Here is a 25,062-nt window from a genome sequence, read left to right on the forward strand (position 1 = left end):
AAAGTCCTGACTTTGTGGGCTTCTCCGACTGTGGACCTCTTCGCAACGTCCCTGAACTTCAGGCTCCCGCTGTACTGTTCCCCAGTCCCAGACCCCAAGGTTATCTGGCAAGATGCTTTCCAACAATGGTGGGATAACATCGACGTTTACGCCTTTCCCTCGTTCTGTCTGATGAGGAGGGTACTCAACAAGACCAGAACATCGGTCAATCTTTCAATGACCCTCATAGCTCCGCTATGGCATCACACAGAATGGTTTCCGGACCTTCTGCAACTCCTAACGGAGCCGCCAAGAGAACTCCCTCCACGACACAATCTACTCAAACAACCACACGCCGACATCTTCCACAAAACCATAGCTTCACTACGACTTCACGCCTTGAGACTATCCAGTATCTCCACTCTCAAAGAGAATTTTCGCAACAAGTTTCAATCAGTATGTCTGGACACCTGCGAAATTCATCAGCAGCCGTCTACCAGGCAAAGTGGAAAGTCTTCTGTGATTGGTGTCGTGGAAGGGGTATCTCTCCAATCAATGCCACTATTCCAGCAATAGCGGAGTTCCTCGTGTATTTCCGTGAAGAAATGCGCCTATCAGTCTTGGCAGTGAAAGGCTATCGCTCATCCTTAAGCCTCGCCTTTAGCCTGAAAGGAATGGACATTTCTTCATCGCTAGAACTTTCTCTTCTTATACGGAGTTATGAACTTACCTGCCCTCAGTCGGAAGTGAGACCTCCCCCATGGAACGTGGTTCGAGTTCTCAGGTCTCTTAAAAGACCACCCTATGAACCATTACGCCAGGCATCAGATCGCCACCAAACTTGGAAAACGGTGTTCCTGCTAGTCAGCGAACTTCATGGTCTCTCGTATGACATCGCTCATTCAAGGGGATGGGGGGAGGTAACGTTCAGCTCCGTCCCTGAGTTTATTGCTAAGACTCAGAACCCAGGAGTAGCGGATCCTCGATTCGACTCCTTCCGGATTTCTAGTGTACGTACTGTAACATGACCCAGACCATCTCTTACTATGCCTAGTAAGGAGCTTCAGGCTGTACCTCAAGAGAACAGCCGCAGCCTGTCCTCGTGTGCCAGCACTATTCGTCAGCACAGGAAGGACGAAGAGGAGGGTCACCAAGAACACCATCTCTGCATGGATTCGCAGGGTCATTGACCTGGCACTGAATCTAGACCTTCCTCCGTCACGTCGCCCTCAGAGCACATGATGTCTTTGGCATAGCTACGTCCCTGGCCTTCAAAAGAAATTTTCCAGTGTCGCAGGTTTTTCAAGCTGGGGTGTGGAAACGGCAAACCACGTTCACATCCCACTACCTGCAAGATGTGACCCACAGGAGACTCGATACTTTCTCTACCGGTCCTGTGGTGGCTGCACAACAGCTGGTTTAAAACCTCAAGCTCCTTATTGGACATGTAGCAGGAGGTTGAGGGCATTGTTACCTGGTTTTAGTCTGCATGAATGAAAAGGTTTGACTGCCCCTTTTTCTTTTCTTCATTATCCTCTCCCTTGGGGAAGGCAGTATCCTTGGTTCTCTGCATAGCTGACCTCAAACCACTGCAGGTAAACCATGCTCCCTTGTGTTCCTAGTGTTAATATTAATACTGTTACGTCCCCATACCCTGACGAGGTGGTATTGGGAAAGTCCTAGTCTACAAGTTTCCATCTAAAGAACTTTTTAGGACGAGTCACACTTCTTCATACCTTCACACACAGCTTGCGTAGGCCGCAGACCTTGCATAGCAAGGTTTTAGCGAGGTGCAGGGGCTCCTTATTTCTTGAGTGCTAACACACTCAAATAAGGAGTCCCCGGGCAAAGCCAAAAGCCAGACTGGCTGGGACGTCCACCCTTCCTAATGGGTGAGTCACCCCTATTAAATAACGTCGTTTGTATTCCAGTTACGGAACAAATGACAAATTCGTAGACAAACCTTAGCTATTTAACCAAACTTGCCTGCCAGCCTTATCCCCCTTGAAGTCGTACCTCCAAGCAAAGTGAGCTCAAGCACAGGTGTGTGAGAGGCGGGGGCCTAGTAAGCTGCCCTCCCCTACCCCCGCTAACTAGCGGTGTGGGTAGTCAACCCTCGTTAAAAATTAATGGCTCATCATTTTAGCTGCGCTGAAAGTAATACCCCCTATTAAATAGCTAAGGTTTGTATAGTTAGAAAAAATACAAATTATCTACGAATTTGTCATATTGCCTTCCTCTAGGGAAGGTAATACTCCCTGCATCTCGCCCAAATTTCTCCCACTATTGTATTGGCTGACAACCCTCGTAAAGACCTAGACCTGGGTGTGCTGTGGCCTACCTTTGGGATCGATGGTGTCCCACTGGTGGAGAAACTCCCAGAGATTCTAACACCCACTAGAGCAGTGTGATGATGCCCCTGCTTGTGTTCTTGCTTGCTGCCACAGATGAACCACTGCTGGTAGCTGGGGTTCTGTCTGCTGCCAGGAAATTTTTGACCTTGGTGAAGGGAAAGCGCGGTCGCTCCTCACCTTCTTTGTTTGTTTCGGCACCTTCTTCTTCCCCTGCGTAGGAGCTGCCTGCTGCTAGGAAGAAGAAGAGTACAGTTGCAGTAGTTCACTCAGGCACAGGATGAGTGACTTGGAGAAGTCTCTTGAATCTTCTCCCAGTTCCTCTGCATGATTTTGTGGGAGAAGTAGCATTATACCAAAACCTTCACACTAGGAAAGCGACGAGGTACAAGTGTCAAGGGCCAGGTCTTGCAAGTGACCAGTCATAGGTGCTACTGGTCAGAACGACGAGTTATTCCCTAGTTCCGCTCCTGCCAAGGGAATTTCCCAGGATGCCTGTTTGATTCCATCACCATGCGCAGGAACTCTCAGATGAAAAACAAAAGCTGTCCTGAAGATCTCACCTGACATTGATCGTGTTCCAGGAAGAGACTAGCAACGAACACCTCCAGGCCCACGCACTAAGAAGGCTGGTCGCTCTACGCATTCTTTGACTCCAATAGGAAAGTTTACCCCTCCACGAGCTAAGAAGGCAAAAGAGATGATGAACCACGAGTACTACCAAGAATGCTGAAAAATCAGAGGTCGCTAGAGTAATCACAATGTGCATGACCATCTCCACAATTGCCTCCTAAGGCTAGATCACCTTGTAGAGATCAGATCGTGACTCCCGACGACACGAGCACCTTATTCATCGTCAGGGTCACTCACTTTACATACAAAATAGTTTTCACTAGAAGACTCACCAGAGTGTACCCCTTCAGTGCTAAGTCCTACTGGGAGCAGACGATCCTAGGAGGGTAAGTTTTCTTGTTTGTCTAAGTGCCAATGATCACCGGCATGCACATGATCACAACACGCTAAGCCAACACACGCTAGATTACCATGATCATGACCACTGACATGTGCACGATCTTCATGCTCTAAAGCCCTACCAAGATCACTGGCACTCACAAATTCGCCAACACGTAAACAATCCCAGACACACTTATGATCATGGTTAGGCTCACGTATTTACCTCATTAAAAGTATAACAGCTAATCCAGCTTTGCTAAAGTCATAGCCCTATTAAAGGGTTCAGTTTTGTATGGTTAAGTAAAAGGCAAATGGTTACTTGCTAATGCTAAAGAGAATTCAGATAAAATAAGCAATTCAACAGAAATGTGTTCTTTGGAACATTAATATTATGAAGCAACTGTCCCTCCTCTTTTAACAAGTGAGAGGATGCTTTCTTTTCTTCCAAGACCCATTATACAAATATTCCTTTGAAGATATATGACACCCATCCGTTGGTCAGAAGACTTCCAGTGCTCTTTTGACAGGGAACTCCCAGTGTTCATGATTTTTTCACACAGGCCTGATCACTCTATCTCAAGAAATGCTGATTCAGTTTCTTTCTATATTGCTTCGTTTGTTGACCAGGTAAGTAAAATCCTTCTGGGGGTTGTGAACCCTACAATCCAGTTTACAGGCACTGCCTTTCACCAACAAGTGAGTTTCCATATTAAATGATGAAGGTTTGTTCTGCATAGGAACAAATTAAAAGAATTTTAGATTGTATTTTTCCTAGCAATTCAAACTTGATTCTTTAAAGAGAATTTCCCCTTGACCTAATTTGAATTATGAAGTATCAAAATTCAATAGGCTTCGCACTTGTTTTTCTCATTAGCCGAGCTAGCCCACGTCTAAAATGTATCCATAAGGACTCAGGTTTATACAAGTAGGAAATAGGATTTGTATATTTACAATATTTTTATAATGTGCAGTTTCATACATTCATGTTCCTACCTTTTAAATTTACTCAACCTTACATTCTATATATTTAGAAATTTTCAATATTAAACTTAGCCGGTGATCATATAGCTGTCAGCTCTGCTGCCCGACAGAAAAACCTAAGGACAAAATACGCCAGCGATCGCTATACAGGTGGGGGTGTACATCAACAGCGCCATCTGTCGAGCAGGTACTCAAGTACTCCATGTCAACACAGAACCAATTTTCTCTCTGTCGTGCCACTGGCAAGACCTGCTAAAATACGCTGTTACTAACTGGATTTGTTTTCACAACTATTTGGTGAAGTACACTATTCTAGTTTTGAGCTTTCGCTATGCAGGGGTTTTATCTTCATCTCAAAACTTGAACTCGTTTTGGATAGATTTAATTATGGTGACTAAGAGAGTATGGACTCTCTTTCACTTTTAAATGGCCGACCCTTCCCTTAGACAGAAGTGTGTTTAGGTTTTTAGTAATTTTGCTTAACACGTTATAGATCTATATATTTTATATCTCTCCGCCTTTATTAGGCCTCTTCGATTAACTTTCCATTTATTATAAACATATAAAAAGAAATTTTTCAATATTAAACTTACCCGATGATCATATAGCTGTCAGCTCTGCTGCCCGACAGAAAAAACCTACGGGCGGAATACGCCAGCGATCGCTATACAGGTGGGGGTGTACATCAACAGCGCCATCTGTCGAGTAGGTACTCAAGTACTCTATGTCAACACAGAATCAATTTTATCTCTGTCGTGCCACCGGCAAGACCTACTGAATACGCTCTTGTTTTCTGGATTGAATTTCACGTTATTTGGTGAAGTATTCATCTCTAGTTATTAGCTATCGCTGTGCAGAAGTTATCTTCAATACTTCCTTGCATTCTTTTTTGGATTTGGATTATTTGTTGACGACTTGGATAGATTTTGAATTCCCCCCTTTGACTAATTCAAGATGTCTGACCCTTCTCAAGTCCCCAAATACAGGAAATGTAGCGCTAGGGACTGTTCAAGGCGTCTTCCCAAGGCCTCTATCGATCCGCACACCGTTTGTTCCAATTGTAGGGGTAAAGCCTGTCAATTGGAAGATCGATGTGAGGATTGCGATGGGCTTTCGGAATTCGGGTTTCAAGAATACCTAAAATATGCACGTAGGCTAGAGAAGGATAGGCTCAGGAGGAGTTCGTCTCGCTCTATTGATTTTTCCTCTCCCCATGCCCCTCAACCTATTCCTTCCCCTGTAGTGGTTGCACCCGACCCCCCTGCTAGCTCTCATCAACCTTCAATGGCGGATATGATGCGTGCCATTCAGGCTCTAGGTGAGAGAGTCGAGTCATTGGCTAATGACCGCAATCAACTCATGGCTGATGTCAGAGAGTTGAAAGGTAAAAGTGCAGTGGGAAGTGAAGTGAGTGTCAGTGCAGTGAAAAGTGTCAGTGTTACGCATGAGGGTGCGTCTGTTCGTGCCTGTCGTCCTCCCAGTCCGGGACCTCTTGCAAGCTCCCAAGCCCAGGAGAGAAGCAATGTCGTACGACCAAAGGGTTCGACAGGCTTTAATCAGCGTACAGACGCACCCTCCGTGGTTTCGGACGTATCTTACCGAGATCGTCCCACCCACAAGAAGACGAGTGAGCCCATTTTGTCCTCGTCTGCGGAAGAGGTTTCTAGACAGAAACGATGGACCAAGGTCTCACGGCCTCTTAAGCGTAAGGTCCCTTCCGAGCTAGTCCAACGGCCCAGGTGTAGCCACTGGGTCAGTTCGGACTCGCTGCAGTCCTCCGACGACTGCACACCTCCCAAGAGAGGCAAAGTGGTACCGCAACAGGCAATAACTCCGTCTGTTGCCGCACCTGCTGTTTTAGACCCTCAGTCTCAACGGACAGTAGCTCCGTCTGTTGCCGCTTTTGTAGACCCTAAGTGGTCTTTACTGCAGTCTATTCAGACTCAGTTAGCTGCGGTTATGCAGGAGTTTCGTGCGGAGAAGGTTGACACTGATCCCGTTAGCCTACAACCTGCCACGGTTGTGCGCCCAGCTCACGCTGAGGCTGCCTGCTCCCACACTCCGGCTGCGGAGAAGGTTCACGCTGCACCCGTTAACCTACAACCTGCCACGGTTGTGCGCACAGCAGACGCTGAGGCTGCCTGCTCCCACACTCCGGCTGTGAGAGCTCCTCCACCCATGCGCAGTCGACCCTGCCAGACGCATGCTGACTCCCACAGACGCACGGAGCACTCCGTTGCCGTGCGTGAGCTACCACAACAACAGGAGGGTGGAGTTAGGCTGCCGTGTTTTGACGCGGTGCGTCAGCCTCCGCAACCCACGGTGGTCTCCGCTATCCTTCCACAGTCGGGTATAGACTCTTTGCGCACCCACTCAGCTTTGGTTGTTGCCAGTTCTCAGACTGACCAACAGTGGCATGATGTTGGGTCCAGTGCAGCCACGCATGCACCCGTGCTGCCGGACTCAGCCGTCCAGCCCACTCCGTTGTCTCTTCCTCCTCAACATTCAGACGATGGTATCTCTGATGATGACGAAGCTGCACATCTTGACGACCAACACTCCGACATCGAAGAACCCAAGACCACGCCTCCCTCCTTAGACTTTAGGAAAGTGCTTGCGCTCTTTAAGGATTTGTATCCAGACCAGTTTGTGTCTGCAGCACCACGCTCACCTCCCTCTGAGTTCGCTTTAGGCATGCAGTCAGCAGCTCCTGCCTTTACGAAGCTCGTACTCGCTCGCTCGTCCAAGAGAGCTTTAAGGGTACTGGGAGAGTGGTTGCAGTGTAAGAAGCAGTTGGGAAAGACTTCCTTCATGTTTCCCCCGGTCAAGCTTGCTTCCAGATCTAGCGTCTGGTATGCCACGGGAGAAGTTCTCGGCTTGGGAGTTCCTGCCTCTGCCCAGGGCGACTTCTCAAGTCTAGTAGACTCTCCCCGCAGGCTGGCTATGAGACGCTCCAAGATTTGCTGGACCCCTTCGGACATGGACCATCTTATGAAGGGAGTTTTCCGCGCTTTCGAGGTCTTTAACTTCCTGGACTGGTGTTTGGGAGCATTGAGCAGGAAGACCTCCCCTTCGGATAAGGAAACTTCCATGCTCATCATGTCCTGCATGGACAAAGCCATTCGGGATGGGTCTAGTGAGCTTGCGGCTTCTTTCGTGTCTGGGGTACTCAAGAAGCGAGATCACCTTTGCTCCTTCTTATCAGCTGGAGTCACCCCATGTCAAAAGTCGGAGCTGATGTTCGCTCCACTCTCTAAGTGTCTCTTCCCTGAAGAGTTGATCAAGGAGATTGCTGCCTCCTTGATCCAGAAAGACACCCATGACCTGGTGGCTTCATCCGCACGCAAAGTCACACCTTTACCCTCCGTACCTAGACCTAGGATGGACACGCCAGCTTCAAGGTTCATCCCGCCCTTTCGTGGCAGAGCCTCCAGCAGAGGAGGTGCTCGTGCCGGAAGTCAACGTGGGAGCAAAAAGAAGGGTTCCAAGTCCTCTAGAGGCAGAGTCTGACTGCCATCCTCTTCAGACAGCAGTGGGAGCCAGGCTCAAGAACTACTGGCAGGCCTGGGAGAACAGGGGCGCAGACGTACAGTCTGTGAAGTTACTCAGAGAGGGGTACAAGATTCCATTCTTACGCAAGCCCCCTCTAGCAACGACTCCCATCAACCTCTCTCCCAGGTACAGAGAGGAGGACAAGAGGCTAGCTTTACAGCAGGAGGTGTCTCTCTTACTACAAAAGGGAGCGGTAGTCATAGTCCGGGACCATCAATCCCCGGGCTTCTACAACCGCCTCTTCTTAGTGCCGAAGAAGACAGGAGGGTGGAGACCGGTGCTAGACGTCAGTTCTCTGAATGTCTTTGTCACAAAGCAGACGTTCACCATGGAGACGACAAAGTCGGTTCTAGCATCGGTCAGGAAGGAAGACTGGATGGTCTCGTTAGACCTAAAGGACGCGTACTTTCACGTCCCCATCCACCCAGATTCCCAACCTTTTCTAAGGTTCGTTTTCGGGAAGGTCGTCTACCAGTTCCAAGCCCTGTGCTTTGGCCTAAGCACGGCACCTCTAGTTTTTACTAAACTGATGAGGAATATTGCCAAATTCCTACACTTAGCAAACATCAGAGCCTCCCTCTATTTGGACGACTGGCTTTTAAGAGCTGCGTCAAGTCGTCGCTGTCTGGAGAATCTACAGTGGACTCTAGATCTGACCAAGGAATTGGGTCTCCTGGTCAATATAGAAAAGTCCCAACTCGTCCCATCCCAAACTATAGTTTACCTAGGCATGGAGATTCAGAGTCAAGCTTTTCGGGCTTTTCCGTCGGCCCCCAGAATCAATCAAGCCCAAGAATGCATCCAGTCCATGCTGAAGAAGGACCGGTGTTCTGTCAGACAGTGGATGAGTCTGATAGGGACGCTTTCATCACTGGACCAGTTCATCGCGATAGGGAGACTTCACCTTCGCCCCCTTCAATTTCACTTAACTGCTCACTGGAGAAAGGACAAGACGCTAGAAGCGGTCTCAGTTCCTGTTTCCGAGAAGATGAAGTCGTCACTGACTTGGTGGAAGAACAACATTCTCCTCAGGGAAGGTCTGCCACTGGCTGTTCAGACCCCCGACCACCTTCTCTTCTCGGACGCATCGGACACGGGCTGGGGTGCGACGTTGGACGGTCGGGAATGCTCGGGCACGTGGAATGCGGTTCAAAGCGAGTTACACATCAACTGCAAGGAGCTACTGGCAGTTCATCTGGCCTTGAGAAGCTTCAAGTCCCTCCTTCTAGGCAAGGTGGTGGAGGTGAACTCCGACAACACCACAGCACTGGCGTACATCTCCAAGCAAGGAGGGACTCATTCGATGAAGTTGTACGAGATCGCAAGGGACCTCCTCACCTGGTCAAGAGATCGAAACATATCCCTTGTAACGAGGTTCATTCAAGGCGACATGAATGTCATGGCAGACCGCCTCAGCCGGAAGGGTCAAATCATCCCAACAGAGTGGACCCTTCACAAGAATGTATGCAACAAACTATGGGCATTGTGGGGCCAACCCACCATAGATCTGTTTGCAACCTCGATGACCAAGAGGCTCCCAAATTATTGCTCACCGATTCCGGACCCAGCAGCTGTTCACATAGATGCCTTTCTTCTGGATTGGTCCCATCTAGACCTTTATGCGTTCCCCCCGTTCAAGATTGTCAACAGAGTACTGCAGAAGTTCGCCTCTCACGAAGGGACAAGGTTGACGTTGGTTGCTCCCCTCTGGCCCGCGAGAGAATGGTTCACCGAGGTACTGCAATGGCTAGTAGACGTTCCCAGAACACTTCCTCTAAGAGTGGACCTTCTGCGTCAGCCGCATGTAAAGAAGGTACACCCAAGCCTCCACGCTCTTCGTCTGACTGCCTTCAGACTATCAAAAGACTCTCGAGAGCTAGAGGCTTTTCGAAGGAGGCAGCCAGAGCGATTGCTAGAGCTAGGAGGACATCCACTCTCAAAGTCTACCAGTCGAAGTGGGAAGTCTTCCGAAGTTGGTGCAAGTCCAAATCAGTATCCTCAACCAGTACCTCTGTAACTCAGATAGCTGACTTCCTGTTATACCTAAGGAAGGAAAGATCCCTTTCAGCTCCCACGATCAAGGGTTACAGAAGCATGTTAGCAGCAGTCTTCCGTCACAGAGGCTTAGATCTGTCCAACAACAAGGATCTACAAGACCTCCTTAAGTCTTTTGAGACCACGAAGGAGCGTCGGTTGGCCACACCAGGTTGGAACTTAGACGTGGTACTAAGATTCCTTATGTCAGCAAGGTTCGAGCCACTTCAATCAGCCTCTTTTAAAGATCTCACTTTGAAAACTCTTTTTCTCGTCTGCTTAGCAACAGCTAAAAGAGTCAGTGAAATACACGCCTTCAGCAGGAACATTGGATTTACATCTGAAACGGCTACATGTTCCTTACAGCTTGGTTTTTTAGCCAAAAACGAACTTCCTTCTCGTCCTTGGCCGAAATCGTTCGAAATTCCAAGCCTTGCTAGTTTGGTTGGAAATGAACAAGAAAGAGTACTGTGCCCAGTAAGAGCTCTTAAGTACTATTTGAAACGGACTAAGCCATTACGTGGACAATCAGAAGCTTTATGGTGTGCCATTAAGAAACCTTCTTTACCAATGTCGAAGAATGCAGTTTCTTATTACTGTATATCAGACTTTTAATTCGAGAAGCTCATTCCCATCTGAATGAGGAGGACCATGCTTTGCTGAAGGTAAGGACACATGAAGTTAGAGCTGTCGCAACTTCAGTGGCCTTCAAACAAAACAGATCTCTGCAGAGTGTAATGGATGCAACCTATTGGAGAAGCAAGTCAGTGTTTGCATCATTTTACCTTAAAGATGTCCAGTCTCTTTACGAGAACTGCTACACCCTGGGACCATTCGTAGCAGTGAGTGCAGTAGTGGGTGAGGGCTCAGCCACTACATTCCCATAATCCCATAACCTTTTTTAATCTTTCTCTTGAAATGCTTTTTATTGTTGTTTTTTGGGTTGTCCGGAAGGCTAAGAAGCCTTTCGCATCCTGGTTGATTTGGCGGGTGGTCAAATTCTTTCTTGAGAATCGCCTAGATTAGAGGTTGTGGTGAGGTCCTTTAGTATGGGTTGCAGCCCTTCATACTTCAGCTCCTAGGAGTCGCTCAGCATCCTGTGAGGATCGCGAGGCTCAGTAAGGAAGACGTACTTAAAAAGGCAGAGTAATTGTTCAAGTCGACTTCCTTACCAGGTACTTATTAATTTTATGTTTGTTATTTTGAATAACTGCTAAAATGAAATACGGAATACTTAGCTCTTAAGGTTAACATATATGCTGGTCTCTACCCACCCCCCTGGGTGTGAATCAGCTATATGATCATCGGGTAAGTTTAATATTGAAAAATGTTATTTTCATTAGTAAAATAAATTTTTGAATATACTTACCCGATGATCATAAATTAAAGGACCCACCCTTCCTCCCCAATAGAGACCCAGTGGACCGAGGAGAAAATTGGTTCTGTGTTGACATAGAGTACTTGAGTACCTACTCGACAGATGGCGCTGTTGATGTACACCCCCACCTGTATAGCGATCGCTGGCGTATTCCGCCCGTAGGTTTTTTCTGTCGGGCAGCAGAGCTGACAGCTATATGATCATCGGGTAAGTATATTCAAAAATTTATTTTACTAATGAAAATAACATTTTTATGTTTTGTTTATTTGCGACCTTTCCTGATAGTAGGCGGTCCTAACTTGGAACCGAAGTTAATCAACGTTGAGCCCGTTATATCGTATTTAGCCTTTAAAGAATTTAAAACTTTTTAAGTTTTTTTAGACTACGCAGTTGTTGACGTTCAGGACGTTCAACATGCGCTCTATCGTTACGATAGAGAGAGAGTGTATCACGGTTTCACTTTGCAGTAAGAGTAAATCGATTCTGACGTTTCGTTCATTCTTTCTTAACTTAAATGGTTTAAATTCTAAATTAAAGGAACTTTTTATTTGGAAAACCTTTCAGTTTTTTCCTTTAGCCATATAACATGTTTTTTTGACGATATATAATTGGGCTCTTCTCTCAGGTGCGAAATCAAGAGAGAAAGAGAGAGAGAGATAGAGACGGAGGGAGAGAGAGGAGAAAAAAACGTTCCGTTCAAGCGGGTAACGTTGTTCTCGTGTCACTCTCCTCCCTAGTCGCTGTACGGGGAAGAAGGTAAAACGTTTCTAGGGTTTTATTCTTGTCCCCAGGCTATGTGCGGTGAGAGATTGTAAACGTAGTTTAATTGAACTAGTGTTTAGTCTCTTTCCCAGCCACTGAATTCTTTATCTTTATATGTTTTCTGTTTTTGCTAGTATTTATGAGCTGCATTATACGACTGTTTTCGCAATTACTACCTTTTAATGAAGGGTAGAATTGCGTGTTTCAGGTAGAAATCAGTAAAGTTTCGATTTCAGTGAAATAAGTGCAAAACAGAAAATCGAAGTGATAAAGTGATATGCGCAAAGTGTTACAGTGTTGCGTCCGAGGGTTCGTCTGTTCGTGCCTGTCGTTCACCTAGTCCGGGACCTCTTGCAAGCTCCCAAGCCCAGGGGAGAAGTAATGTCGAACGACTTATGGGTTCGTCAGGCCTTGATCAACGAACAGACGTTTTCCCTCCGTGGTTTCGGGCGTATCTACCCAAGATCGCCCCACCCACACAAAGACGAGAGAGCCCATTTACTTCTCGTCTGCGGAAGAGGTTTCTCGTAAGAAACCTTGGACCAAGGTCTCGCAGCTTATTAAGTGCAAGTCGGTCCCTTCCGCGCAAGTCCAACGGCCCAGGTGTAGCCACTGGGTCAGTTCGGACTCGCTGCAGTCTTCCGACGACTGCTCACCTCCTAAGAGAGGCAAAGCGGTACCGCAACAGGCAGTAACACCGTCTGTTGCCGCACCTGCTACTGTAGACCCTAAGTGGTCTTTGCTACAGTCTATGCAGACACAGTTAGCATCTTTTATGCAGGAGTATCGTGCGGAGTAGGTTGATGCTGCACCCGTTAGCCTACAACCAACCACGGTTGTGCGTACAGTAGACACTGACGCTACCTGTTCCCGCACTCCGCTTGTGAGAGTTCCACCTCCCATGCGCAGTGTACCCTGCCAGCCGCACGTTGACGTTCACAGACGCACGCTACCCTCCGTTGACGTTTGCGAGTTGCCACAACAACAGGAGGGTGGAGTTAAGTTGCTTTGTTTTGACACTGTGCGTCAACCTCCGCAACCCACTGTGGTTACCGCTACTCGCCCGCAGCAGACTAGTCAGTCAGGAGTAGAGGCTTTGCTTCCCCACACAGCTATGGTTGTTGCCAGCTCACAGACTGTCAAGCAGTTACATGACGTTGCCTTCTGGTCTGCTACTAATGCACCAGTGCTGTATGTCCTCACGCACCTGTTGTGGTTGACAGTTCAGTTTTTGGCAGTTCACAGACTGTCAGGCAGTTACATAACGTTGCCTTCTGGTCTGCTGTTAATGCACCAGTGAGACCCTCACTGAGATACCTAGCTTTTCTCGGACAAGGTTCCTGTAGATGAGAAAGTGCTGTTCTCCCTCCTACTGATATTCCTTTGAGGACTCTGTCATTTGGAGAGGAGCCTTAAGCTGCTTAGCCTCCTATGGACTTTAATTAAATCATGATGATTTTTTAAGGATCTTCGTCCGGATCTTGTAACTGCTGCTCCTCGTTCGCCTCACGTCAGAACTTACACTAGGCCTAGCTACTTCGAAGCCGTTGTTGTTAAGCTAGTGCTCTCTCGCTCTCCTAGAGAGCGTTACGTTGGCTAGGCGACTGGTTTTGCACCAGGAGGAGTTTTAGGGATACAGCCTTTGATTTCCCTTCTTTTAAACTGGCTTATAGAGCGAGAGTCTGATAGGACACGAGAGAAGTTCTCGGCTTGGGAGTTCATGCCTCTGCCCAGGTAGACTTCTCAATTCTGGTAGACTCGCCCTGGCGCCTAGCCAGGAGACGCTCCAGTTGTTTACAGGTCAACTTCTCAACTTTTGTCGAGCCTTTGAAGTTTTGCTGTACTATTATGCACACATAACAAGGCTTCCAGGGATGGTAAATGGTTCCGCCTCAGTCGCTAACCCCGTCTGTTGCCACACCTGCTCCCGTAGACCCTAAATGGGCTTTGCTGCAAGACATGCAGTCCAAGCTTGTGTCCTTGATAGAGGACTTAAATACGGAGAAGAACCTTCTGGCCAACAACCTTCCTACCGGTTGGTTGTGCGCCCTGTTGACGCTGAGGTATCCTACTCGCGTCTGCCAGTTGAGGTGGTTCCTCCACCGATGCGACCCAGTGTGGGTTGCCAGTCGCACGTTGACGTTAAGCGACGCTCGGAGGTGGTTGTTGACGTTCAGTGTGTCACTAGGAAGACGTTCAACAACCAGCAGAGGTGACTTGTTGTGACGCAGTGCGTCAACCTCAGCAACCCGGTAGGGTGTTGACTGCACAACCCAGACAGTCTAGACAGTTTCGGGTTGACGCTGTACTTCCTCGCGCAACCATGGTTGTTGACAGTTCACAGACTGTGCAGTAGTGCCATGATATTGCGTCCGGCTCCGTCACGCATCCACCAGTGCGACCGGATTCAGCGAGTCAGACGTTGCCCACTCCGTTGCCGTTTCCTCATCAGTTTCAGATGAGGAACCCTCTGATGAGGACGTTGCTGAACAAGACGATCAACCCCCAGCCCTGCTATCCATCCAGAAGATGCTGAAGAAGGAACGCTGCCCAGTCAGGCTGTGGATGAGTCTGGTAGGGACACTGTCATCCGTGGATCAATTTGTGTCACTAGGAAGACTACACCTCCGTCCTCTTCTATACCATCTAGCTTTTCACTGGAAAAAGGACAAGACGCTAGAAGCGGTCTCGATCCCGGTTTCCGGAAAGATAAAGTCTAGTCTGATTTGGTGAAAGGACTATATCAACCTTTGAGAGGGTCTTCCCCTGACTGTTCAGACTCCCAACCACGTTCTCTTCTCGGACGCATCGGACGTAGGCTGGGGTGCGACATTAGACGGTAGGGAATGCTCGGGATTATGGAACTCGAGTCAAAGGACAATGCATTTCAACTGCAAGAAGCTACTGGCAGTACGTCTGACCTGGAAAAGCTTCAGGTCTCTCCTTCAAGGCAAAGTGGTGGAGGTGAACTCGGACAACACCATGGCTTTGGCGTACATCTCCAAGCAAGGAGGGACCTACTCTCTGACATGGTACGAGATCGCAAGGGACCTCCTCTCCTGGTCAAAAGGTCTAGACATTTCACTAGTAACGAGGTTCATCCAAGGCAACTTGAATGTCATGGCAGATTGTCTCAGTCGGAAGGGACAAATAATTCCAACAGAATGGGCCCTCCACAAGGATGTATGCAAGAGACTTTGGGCCACCTGGGGCCAGCCAACCATAGATCTCTTCGCAACCTCGATGACCAAGAGGCTCCCAATATTTTGCTCACCAATCCCGGATCCAGCAGCAGTTCATATAGATGCCTTTCTACTTGATTGGTCACATCTAGATCTATATGCATTCCCTCCGTTCAAGATTGTCAACAAGGTACTGCAGAAGTTCGCCTCTCACGAAGGGACAAGGTTGACGCTAGTTGCTTCCCTCTGGCCCGCGAGAGAATGGCTCACCGAGGTACTTCGATGGCTAGTAGACGTTCCCAGAACACTTCCCCTAAGGGTGGACCTTCTACGTCAGCCACGCGTAAAGAAGGTACACCAAGGCCTCCACGCTCTTCGTCTGACTGCCTTCAGACTATCGAAAGACTCTCGAGAGCTAGAGGCTTTTCGAATGAGGCAACCAGAGCGATTGCTAGAGCAAGGAGAACTTCCACCCTTAGAGTCTACCAATCGAAGTGGGAAATCTTCCGAAACTGGTGCAAGTCAGTATCCGTATCCTCGACCAGTACCTCTGTAACTCAAATAGCTGACTTTCTCTTATATCTGAGGAAAGAACGATCTCTTTCAGCTCCCACTATCAAGGGTTACAGAAGCATGTTGACATCAGTCTTCCGTCACAGAGGCTTAGATCTTTCCAACAATAAAGATCTACAGGACCTCCTTAAGTCTTTTGAGACCACGAAGGAGCGTCGTTTGGTTACACCTGGTTGGAATTTAGACGTGGTACTAAGATTCCTTGTCAGACAGGTTCGAACCGCTACAATCAGCCTCCCTGAAAGATCTCACCTTTAAGACTCTTTTCCTGATATGCTTAGCCACAGCTAAAAGAGTCAGTGAGATTCATGCCTTCTGCAAGAACATCGGATTCTCATCCGAAACGGCTACATGTTCTACAACTTGGTTTTCTAGCCAAACACGAGCTGCCTTCTCGGCCTTGACCAATATCGTTCGATATTCCAAACTTATCGTATGGTTGGAAATGAACTAGAAAGAGTCTTATGTCCTGTAAGAGCTCTTAAGTTCTATTTAAAAACCTTTACGAGGCCCGTCTGAAGTTTTATGGTGTTCAGTTAAGAATCCATCTTTGCCTATGTCAAAGAATGCTTTATCCTATTTTATCAGACTGTTAATACGAGAAGCTCATTCCCATCTGAATGAGGAAGACCAAGCTTTGCTGAAGGTAAGGACACACGAAGTTAGACCTGTCGCAACTTCCGTGACCTTTAAACAAAATAGATCTCTGCAAAGTATATTCGACGCAACCTATTGGAAAAGCAAATCAGTGTTCGCGTCTTTTTATCTTAAGAATGTCCAGTCTCTTTACGAGAACTGCTACACTCTGGGACCATTCGTAGCAACGAGTGCAGTAGTGGGTGAGGGCTCAACCACTACAATTCCCTAATTCCATAACCTTTTTTAATCTTTCTCTTGAAATGTTTTATTATTGTTTTTGGGTTGTCCGGAAGGCTAAGAAGCCTTTCGCATCCTACTTGATTTGGCGGGTGGTCAAAGTCATTTCTTGAGAAGCGCCTAGATTAGAGGTTTTGATGAGGTCCTTTAGTATGGGTTGCAACCCTTCATACTTCAGCTCCTAGGAGTCGCTCAGCATCCTATGAGGATCGCGAGGCTCAGTAAGGAAGACGTACTTAAAAAGGCAGAGTAATTGTTCAAGTCGACTTCCTTACTAGGTACTTATCAATTTTATGTTTGTTATTTTGAATAACTGCTAAAATGAAATACAAAATACTTAGCTCTTAATGTTAACATATTATGCTGGTCTCTACCCACCCCCCTGGGTGTGAATCAGCTATATGATCACCGGCTAAGTTTAATATTGAAAAATGTTATTTTCATTAGTAAAATAAATTTTTGAATATACTTACCCGGTGATCATAAATTAAAGGACCCTCCCTTCCTCCCCAATAGAGACCCAGTGGGCAGAGGAGAAAATTGGTTCTGTGTTGACATGGAGTACTTGAGTACCTGCTCGACAGATGGCGCTGTTGATGTACACCCCCACCTGTATAGCGATCGCTGGCGTATTTTGTCCTTAGGTTTTTCTGTCGGGCAGCAGAGCTGACAGCTATATGATCACCGGGTAAGTATATTCAAAAATTTATTTTACTAATGAAAATAACATTTTTATATATTTTTTAACCACAGCTACTACTGTATATCATTCTTTGGGGTCTTTTAATAATGAATAAGTCATAAGGGTAGTATTTCAGAAAAGATAGACTGATGAACAAATTGCTTGTGCAAAGTGCAGATAGTAAAGAATACGACATATCTGTCTTGTGATTCATGAACAAAGGAATCTCAGGTAGTAGCTGTTAAACCAATGGGGGAGGTAAAAAATGTATAATAGACAAAACTTATAAACTAAAGGTTATTAAGACTTAAGAGTTTATGATGAGTGAACAACTTAGATACTGTGGAGACAGAGAATTTGTTTGTCTTTAATGTTTGTTCTTTATATATCATTTAGATGAAAGGTATAATTGCCATAAATTGTTTTTCAGAAACTAAGCAAATACTGTATGGTATGTACTGTATTAGAAGTTAGTTCTTTAAAGGAATAAACTAAGAAACCTTGTTATGTTGAGTTTGTTCTTTTGAAATATTTATGTAATTATACCTCTGTTCATTATTGTAATTACAGGAATTTTCTTATTTTTTCAGTCTGCAATCTTCAACTTTGAAAGCTTGCTGAGTGTGTTGCTTCTCATGATTTGCACGTGCACATATATACGAGGATTTGCTCCTTCTTTGTTGGATAGACAGAAAACGGGGTAAGAATTGAATTACAAAATTTTCAAGATGGGCTAATGGTTACAGCAAGCTAGATCTGTTTTTACATGCATACAAACCCTTATCTGTTAATAGGAGTATGCTTTCAGCAAAGCTGGATATGGCTGTTAAAATGGTATCGTGGTGGCGTGGAAGCCCTGCGTACCTGACAGACCAATGAGACCTCACTTTGTTTTCCGTCACCGGATAGTACAGACGTACTACTGGACTCAACTGGCCATTTAATATTTTCCTTTTTCTTTTAGATAATTGAGTTATCAGATTGTCTTCAACAAGGATGTTCAGAAGAAAGGACGTATTTCCAGTGGTTTCCCGATAACTGTAGCTGCGTGTCAGTTTTCTGTGCAGACCTGTCAGGTGCAGTAGTAGGTTGGCCAAGGCACTAGCCACTTGTTGAGATACTACCAGTGGAGAGGTATTGGGTCCTTTGACTGGCCAGATAGTACTACATTCGATCACCCTCTGATTAAGGCTCATATTTTCTTTGCCTACACATACACCAAATATTCTGACCTGTTCTTTACACATCTTCCTCTTTCCTCATACACCTAATCTTACCAAACAATTCTTCTTCACTCAAAGGGTTAACTACGGCACTGTAATTGTTCAGTGGTTACTCTGTTCTTGGTAAGATTAGAAGAGACTCTAATTATGGTAAACAGCTCTGTTAGAAGGACACTCCAAAATCAAACCATCATTGTCTAGTCTTGGGAAGAGCCATATCCTGTTTATCATTGTCTTGGCCAAAAGTTCTGTTGCTATAGGGTACACTTAGGCATGTTTGGAGATATTGAGCAAAATATGGAACCAGTGGGTCTTAGACTTCGCAATGTCATCTAATTATGGCAATATTATTCGTGGACTGCATGACAATATTCAAGACCTTGCAGTGGCCTTCAGAAAGTACTGTATGATATTCTATTATGCTCAGAAACTTTGGTTTCTCAAATGAATCACTCATCTGAATTCCTTATTCCAAGTGTTTAGAAACCCATAATTTTGAATGGTAACTGCTTGGACCTAGTATACGCTAACACCCCTGGTGTCATAAATTAAGGTTGGTTCTCCAGTACCAGTTGGGTCATCTGATAAGGCTTTAATTTCGTTAGTAATTAAGACTGAGCAGCCTGTCCCAGATGTATCATAATCTTGTAAAATATATTTGTTCCTTCACACACACAAACCCTTTGCTCTTTACTAAGGATATATTGTTCCGGTGTAGCTGAAACCTAGCCATAAACTTTAAACGCGAGGTGTAAATGACCCTCTACTAGTTAAAAGGGGTAGTAGGGTTGTAGACTAGCCACCTCGTTCACACACTCACCCAGTGCATTACGTCGGTTTTGACACAGTAGAGTGAAGACGTGCTGTCTCGCTTTTCCATAAACCCATTTATTTACCTGGCCATAAACTCACTTTGTTTTCGTTCTCTTTACAGGTATGTTTGATTTTTCTGAGGACTGCTAATACTGCATGTGGGTTTCCCCTAGCATAGCTGGCTGCTCTTGCGGCATGTATATGTCGGCCTGGGAGACTGATCCTCACAACCATTGCCCTGTGTGCAGATAACACTCATGCACTGAGGCCACTCTCTGCAAAGAGTGTCAGGGGCAGTCATTCTCCCAATGGGAGTGGTACAGTAGGCAACAAAAGAAGTCTAAAAGGAATTCTTTGCCTTCTGGGTCTTCCTTGAAGTCGAAGAAATCCCGACTTCTTCCCCCGACACCTTGTTCCCTCCCCACTGACTCAGCTTCTTCGGCCTCCTCTGGAGGGCGGTCGAGCAAGAGTGATGCCTGTTTGACCCCCAAGCAACCCTCTGGAGCAGAAGAACCCGTCACTTCCCATAGCAAAGCAGCGGCGCCCCAGCCCTTATAAGAATAGTTCACTTGACGCTTTGCATCAGCTTTAGCCTAAGATTGGGGCTCAGGAGTGCACAACTGCCTCCTCAGGGGTTGGCCATGGTCTTCCCCCTGAGCTGTTGGAGCAGGGTTCCCTCCAGTAGGTCTTGTGCCCCTCGCTGAGATGTCCTCTCCAACTCCTCTCCCACCCGAGGAGTTGGTGGCAGGTTCTCCATGGAGTCTCAGCCATGCATGCAATCCCCTCGGGATGAGCACACACGCTGAGCTTGTTCAGCATACTAGACTCGCCCAGCAGGAGAAACCTTTGGTTCTTCCACCCTCCGAGGCTGGTCGCTCTTCTCGCTAGAATGAGAGTGCTTCTTCACTTGAGTGGTTCACCCCTCAAGTGTCTCAGAAGAAAATATTTGACTCGTCGATACCTCGCTCCAGCTCTTTGGAACTCTTTGGTGATCAAGGCCGTCAACACCCTGTAGTCATAGCCCCTTCCCACTGTGCCTTTAAGCTAGCACAAGTTGCTGTAAGTCTCACGAATGTGGTTCCCTTTGCTGCCCCACCTCGGGTGTCTACACCTCGGGGAAGTGCCGGCAGGTTCTAGCGTTCCTGTGTGATGACACCTCGCATTCAAGAATAAGCCACCTTTGCCTTGCTCGCCTCCATCTGAGCGAGGCACGAGCAAAGCTACTTGCGAGCTTCCTCCAGTTACTCTTACAAGTTCTCTCGCACCACGTCTCATTACTTCAGCTCGTGAACAACCAGTCCCTAGTAAGGTAGTGGAGTCATGCTCATCACCGCGCAATCGGCAACCACCTGCAGGCGAGGTAGGCGGGCAAGGTCCTGCTTCTGGCGAAGGTCTGATTGCATCTCTCCCAGCGCATACTACCTTGGTATGCTCGCCGAGAGAAGCAGTTGCTCGCGATCAGCCAGAGGGCTCACACTTGAGAGATCTTGAGGTCATCCCTTTGTTTGCAAAGGGCATGCCATGGTTCCTAGAGCTTGTACAGGCTGTGAAACAGGCAGTTGTCAACTCTGTTCCAGTGCCACCACCAACAGTTTCTTCTTGACCAATTACTATCCCTCTTGCTGTGTTTGGATCTCCTGGAAGTTCCAGCCCACTTGTGGATCCTAGTCATATTAGTACTGCCTCCAGGCATGCTCCTCCTCCTCCCCATTTGGATCTTCCTTTGCCTTTTAATCGCTCGTCTAGATACCTCTAAGAATTTCCGTGATCAGCCTGATCCTGTTTTGTAGAAATTGGATATCATCCCGATTAAGCTGACTAAGAAACAAAGGAGACTGAGGCAGGAGACACTTCTCCATGGAATACCTTGCATCTGAGAATGAGCAGAGGTTTGAGACCTCCGGGGTAGGTCTCGTTCAAGAACAAGTACTGGTTGTCCCCGGTGAACCATCCTCTCCGCCCCCGATGCCTCTGTCTGCCTTCATGACCCCCAGCAGGTTTTGCAGCCAGTAGGAAATCCTCGGAAGGAAACTTCCTCTCCTTGCCTCCTTCACGGCTAAGCCTGGGGAGTATAAGGATATGAAAACCCTTCAGAATAACTTTGCTTCAAAGCCTCTTGATCCCCCAGAAAAACAGGACGCTCTCAGTTTGTTTCCAAACTTGTTGTTTTCCACAACTCAGCACCTCGTTCCTCTGTCAGGGTAGTTGTTGATAAAGCTGACTCAGCTCAGGCTCTTTTGGGTGTGAGCTTGGAGTTGGATGACTTCAAAGACATTAAGTCAGAATGCTCTAACAGTGTGCTGCCTTTACCAGCTAGCCCAAGAACCTCTTCTGATGATCAGAGAGATTCTGACCATTCCTTTATGCAGATCTTGGATCATGAGGAAAATCAACAGACTGGATGATCCATTTTACTTTCCTTCTGAAGGGAAGGACACAGTCCTTGACTTCTTCTGCCAGGCCTCCTGAACCGGAAAGACCAGGATTGAGTTACCCTGGTCTAGGATGGTAAAGGGAGCCAGGAAGAAGTCCATATCTCAGGTCACAGGATCTGCAAACTTTTTCAGGGCTAGCAACTTATCACGGTTAATTCCTCCGCTGTTAGTACAGCAGAGGAAATACAGTTATACCTCGGTACTCGACCATAATCCGTTCGGGATCAGTGTTCGACCACCGATTTGTTCGAGTACCGAAACCTTTTTTCCCATAAGAAATAATGGTATTTATTCTTATACATTACTACCCATTCCAAAATGCCCAAAATATTAATAAAATGTGTACCTAAACAACAATGATTATTTAAATGTGTACAAAATTGGTCGGAAAACCCTATAAAACAATTTCAAACCATTTACTGTACCTTTGAGCAGCGGTTCGATGGCATACAGGAATGGATGTGGAGAGGATGGAAGGGGGAGGTTACTGCTTGGAAGGAGAGTCCCCTTCCATGAAGTGGCTGGGTAGTTCTCCTTCAGGGGTTTTTTCTCTCTCTAGTAAAAGGTTGGGCAAATCTCCTTCAGTGGTTTTTCCTTTTCTGTCTCTCTTCTTTGGAGGGGAATCAGGCTGGGATGTAGCAGCTCTTTTCTTTTATGAAAAACATGTCAATTGTCAGCTGCTTCTTTCTCTTCTGCACTATTCTTCTAAAGTGAGACATAAAATTATCATTAACATTATCAATGTAGGTATTGGCCGGCATTTTCTTCCAAAATAACCCGGTCTCATCGCAATTGAAGACTTGCTGCGGGATAAAATATTTTTCCTTAATGTATCGATCAAATTCGCCAACGTATTTTTCAGCCGCCGCCTGATCCGAACTGGCTGCCTCCCCATGCCTAGTCACACGGTGAATGCCAGTTCTGTTCCAGAATTTCTTGAACCAGCCCCTGCTTGGTTTTAAAGTAAATGACAAATCACTTTCACTAGTACTGGCACTTTTCTTCACCAATTCTTCATAAATATGAAGAGCTTTTTCACAAATGAAAGCTTCACTTATACTTTCCCCGGCCAACTGCCTTTCTTTAATAAATATAAGGTGCAATTTTAAATATTTAACTTAGCCGGTGAATATATAATAGCTGCAACTCTGCGGCTCGACAGAAAACACACTAAAAAAACTCGCGAGCGATCGCTATGAAGGTTGCGGGTGTGCCCACCAGCGCCAACTGTCGGCCAGATACCACTCTTGCATGTAAACAAACCCTTCAATTCTTCTCTGTCGACGTTGACGACAAGACGTATTCATACTCGCTGTAGAATCTGGAGTTTTCTCAACATATTTGGTGAAGTACTTCATTTTGGTTTGAGCTTTCGCAGTACAGGTGTTTTATCTTCAACTTAAATCTTGAACTCGTTTTTGGATAGATTTAATTTTTGATGACTTTGGATTTTTTTTTTTGACTTTCCTTGACTTTTAAATGGCTGACCCTTCCCTTAGTACGGAAGTGTGTTTAGGCTTTTAGCAATTATCTTATCACTTTATAAATTAATTATAGATTTTCCTCTATATATTTTATATCTCACCCGCCTTTATTAGGCCTCTTCGATTAGCTTTCCATTTATAATAAACATCAAGATAAATTTTAATGATTTGTTTATATGCGACCTTTCCTGAGAGTAGGCGGTCCTAACTTGGAAACCGAAGTTAAACAACGTTGAGCCCTTTCAATCGTAAATAACTTTTACAGAGCTAATGATTTAAAACTTATTAAATGAATATTTTTTAGTAGATATTTTATGAAAGATTTTCTTTGAATAGTCTTCGTACTGTTTCAAAGATGAACTAACGTTTAGTTTATTTATGCTACGCAGTTTGCGCTCTATCGTTACGATAGAGAGAGAGAGTATCACGGTTTCACTTTGCAGAAAGAGTAAATCGATTCTGACGTTTTGTTCATTCTTCTTTCAAAGCTTAAATGTTTTAAATTCTATTTTAAAGGAACTCTTTAATTGAAAAACCTTTCAGTTTTTTTCCTTTGGTCAAATAACCTGTTTTTTGACGAAACGTAAGTGGGCTCTTCTCTTCGGTGCGAAATCAAGAGAGAGAGAGAGAGAGAGAGAGATACAGACGGAGGGAGAGAGAGGAGAGAGAACGTTCCGATCTTTATCTCGTCCCAAGCGAGTAACGTTGTTCTCGAGTTACTCTCGTCCCTAGTCTCTGTACGGGGAGAAAGGATAAAACGTTTTTTAGTTTTTTATTCTCGTCCCAAGGCACTGTACGGTGAGAGATTGAAAACATAGTTTTGAATGAACTAGTGTTTAGTCTCTTCCCCAGCCACTGATCTTTTTATCTTAAAATATGTTTACTGTTTTTTTGCTGGTATTAATGTGCTTACATTATACGACTGATTTCGCAATTATAACCTTTTGATAGAGGGTAGAATTGCGTGCTTCAGGTAGAAATCAGTTTTATTCATACCTAATGTGAATTGTTAAAAAATTCGATTTCAGTGAAATAAGTGCAAAACAGAAAATCGTAGTGATAAAGTGATATTGCGCAAAGTGTTATCAGTGTTGCGACCGAGGGTTCGTCTGTTCGTGCCTGTCGTTCGCCTAGTCCGGGACCTCTTGCAAGCTCCCAAGCCCAGGGGAGAAGTAATGTCGTACGACTTATGGGTTCGAGAGGCCTTGATCAGCGAACAGACGTTCCCTCTATGGTATCAGGTGTATCTTACCAAGATCACCCCTACCATAAGGCGAGAGAGACGATTTTCTCCTCGTCATCCGAAGGCTTTTCGCATAAGAAACCGTGGAACAAGGTTTCGAGGCCCTTTAAGCGAAAGTCAGTCCTTTCAGGACAGGTCCAGCGTCCTGGTTTTAACTATTAGGACAGCTCTGACCCTATGTAGTCATCGGAAGACTGCTCGCCGCCTAAACAAAAGCGTAACACAGACTCCGAGAGTCTTTTTGTAGGCAAGGTTTTGCAGTCACAGACGTTACCCTCGTCTCTTACCGCAACCATTCCCGTTGATCCTAAATGGGTTGTAGGGCAAGACATGCAGAATAAGCTTGCCTCCCTTATGAGAGAATATACTGCCGATAAGTCCGTTGAGCCTAGCCGTTTATCTCATCGAGATCCTGGCCTTCAGCCACCCTAACGTTCCTTTGTGCGTCCTGTTGACGTTGGCGTAGCCAAGTCACGTCAGTCAGGTTGTTTAGAACCACACTCGATGCGGTCTCGTGTAGATTTTCAGGCACATTTGGACGTTAGGCCACTTGCTGATGC

General features: G+C 46.1%; 1 protein-coding gene and 1 long non-coding RNA gene across 4 annotated transcripts in view; both read left to right on the top strand.

Annotated features, from left to right (window-relative positions):
• The window catches only part of LOC137631828 (8-oxo-dGDP phosphatase NUDT18), a 296,217-nt gene that overhangs the window by 188,501 nt on the left and 82,654 nt on the right, over positions 1-25,062 (top strand). The gene's annotated exons all lie outside the window — the stretch shown is intronic.
• LOC137631827 (uncharacterized) overlaps positions 1-25,062 on the top strand; it is a 97,854-nt gene that overhangs the window by 66,028 nt on the left and 6,764 nt on the right. Inside the window, exon 2 of the long non-coding RNA XR_011041949.1 lies at positions 17,895-18,004. This is a non-coding gene — a long non-coding RNA (uncharacterized lncRNA). The remainder of the gene's footprint in view (positions 1-17,894; positions 18,005-25,062) is intronic.

Source organism: Palaemon carinicauda, chromosome 40 (assembly GCF_036898095.1).
Source record: "Palaemon carinicauda isolate YSFRI2023 chromosome 40, ASM3689809v2, whole genome shotgun sequence".
In the NCBI taxonomy this organism is placed as follows: domain Eukaryota; kingdom Metazoa; phylum Arthropoda; class Malacostraca; order Decapoda; family Palaemonidae; genus Palaemon; species Palaemon carinicauda.